The sequence below is a fragment of the Metopolophium dirhodum genome, chromosome 1 (assembly GCF_019925205.1).
Source record: "Metopolophium dirhodum isolate CAU chromosome 1, ASM1992520v1, whole genome shotgun sequence".
Taxonomy (NCBI): domain Eukaryota; kingdom Metazoa; phylum Arthropoda; class Insecta; order Hemiptera; family Aphididae; genus Metopolophium; species Metopolophium dirhodum.
The window spans coordinates 101,597,716-101,600,143 of NC_083560.1; the positions used below are offsets into that span (position 1 = coordinate 101,597,716).

General features: G+C 28.3%; 1 pseudogene; it reads right to left on the bottom strand.

Annotated features, from left to right (window-relative positions):
- Positions 1 to 372: 372 nt before the first annotated feature.
- Positions 373 to 1,269, bottom strand: LOC132945694 (peroxidase-like; annotated as a pseudogene).
- Between the last annotated feature and the right edge of the window lie 1,159 nt (positions 1,270 to 2,428).

Below are 2,428 nucleotides of genomic sequence, written 5' to 3' on the forward strand. Positions count from 1 at the left end.
TTTGGTCTGACTATGATTTTTCTGAGCCAGACAAAAATAATTTATTTTTTATTGGCCTTAATGGGTCATTACAGTGAAATTTGTTGTCTCCGTCTTACAAGTGTGTAACATAGCAAATTTTAGACTCATAATTAATTTAAGAATATTTATTATAAACAAGATATATAGGTAAAATGAAAATAAGGTTAGATTAAAGGCTGATTATTGATTATTTTTTTTAATCTATAATTTACACAATCTATACTAAAAAAAAGTACAATAAGCCTAATGTAGGTTTTTTAAATAAAATTAAACGCAATGGCTTGAGTTACTTGAGAGAACAAACCATCCAGTGAAGGTACTTCCACTGATTATTGATTATTAAATTTAAAGTTATTTTTGAAATGTATCGACCATCTCTGACCAGTGATTGATGTTGATTTTTGGAATTAATTGGGAATTACAGAGTCGCAAATCAGCCATTGCAGGTATCAAAAATACTTTTTTCTGCATCATTCTGACATTATTGCTGTTATCACAAAAGATTCTGGCAAGCGTCACTTTTCTGATTCCTGTCAGTTGATCTAAAATAATATAAAAAAATAGTTAAAATCAGGATCATTCATTAAAAATATTTCAGATATACTAACATTCATTGAATATATTTGGTAAATCGTAAGAATATCTATCTGCCATTCTAGTTCTCATAAACTGTTCTCAGTGTTCTCTAATAATACATCTCATCGTTGGGCCAACCATTGAATCTTCTTCGTGTTTCTCAAACAATGCACCTACCAAAAGCTCTATATCTCTCCAATGTTTGTATTGCTTCAATAGTCTATCAGTTGACTAAATATTATAATATACAGGAATAAATTAAGTACTATATCATTATTTAATATTTAATATATTTTTAAACTTACGCCTTCAACCATGATCTTGGAGAAATCTTGTACACTTCTGATAGCTTTTAGTCGACAATATTTTCAAAATTCTGTGTAGCTTGGTATACCATGATCGCGGGTTCGTTGTATATCCAAGCTGACGATGTCCATTCCAAACGCGTGGTTTGGATAAACACTGTATAAGTAATTTGTAAGCTGAAAAAAAATTCAAATCACTAATGTTAAATTATAAAAGTTAAACGTATAATATAGTCTGTTAAAAGGATTATGTAATGTAATGTCATTGCGTTATATTGATTGTATTTCAAAAACCTACCGTTTTAGTAAATAGCATATCAATTTTTTGTGTATTCTGCGTAGATAGCCCTCTGACAAGCTGATCCATGTAATTGAATAGTAAACCTGCAGTTGGTCGGTTGTAATGTTCCTTTAGTGAAAGACTTGCGTTGATCATTCGGCCTTCCGTATATAAACTAAAAAAAAAACGTAGGTCCATACAAATTAATAATTATAAGTAGGCTATATGCGATGATTCTCTTTAGAAACAAAAGCACAGCAATCGATATAATAATATATTCTTGTGTACATTATCAATTTATATGTTGGCACATGTATTAATTGTTGTCATATATTGTTGAGTCTACAATGTAGACAGTCGTCAATATAATTGTATTTAATATAATATAGTTAGTATAGGTGCAAATATATTTTAGTAACTTTTAAATGTAGATAGGTTAGACAACGAAGGAATCTGTGCTGAAGTGACAGTAGAATTTTTCTAATTTATAACACCGCCATTCGCGTGTATCAATAAACTTGTTTCTCATCTAAAACAGTGATTGAGTTTTATTTCAGCGATTTTACCTTCTTACATTTTAAAAATGAACAGTGGATGGGTATACGATTATTTAAACCAAATAGTGCATGTTATATAAAAACTTGAGTCCTTCTAATTTAGAAGGAACCAACGTATTACCGACAACATATACTAACGTACTTCAACAGATTTTTTGAATCACTGGAAATAAAAAAATTTATAGTTCCAATATTCCACCTATTTTATTTCTTTTATTCAAAACACAATAGACCGTACTTATTTTCTTTTTTCCGCAAGGGGTCACTATAATAATTGATTTGATAAATTTCATTGAATTAAAATTATACATCATCCTTAACAGTGACACACTTGTAACCTACTGTACAGCAGATCGACATCCACTTACTCACTTTTTTTCTATGAATGTCGTAAAACTTTATTTGTTGATTCAAAATACTTGAAAATTTAATACAAGGCTCCTACTATATTGTATAAAATTTTTCTTTTTTAATCCAAGTATTTCGATGTAATACATGATTCCTTATAAGATTATCTACCTTTATCAACAAAAAAAATGTCTATAAAAAAGTCAAATTAAATTTTTATGAGCTTTTGAAATTCAAATTTTTACAAATTTCAGTTGTTGTCAATTATTATATTATTAATTTTATAATAAAATCAATAGTATTCTATAGTAATGATGTCTTTTTTTTTTTTTTGGTGTGTC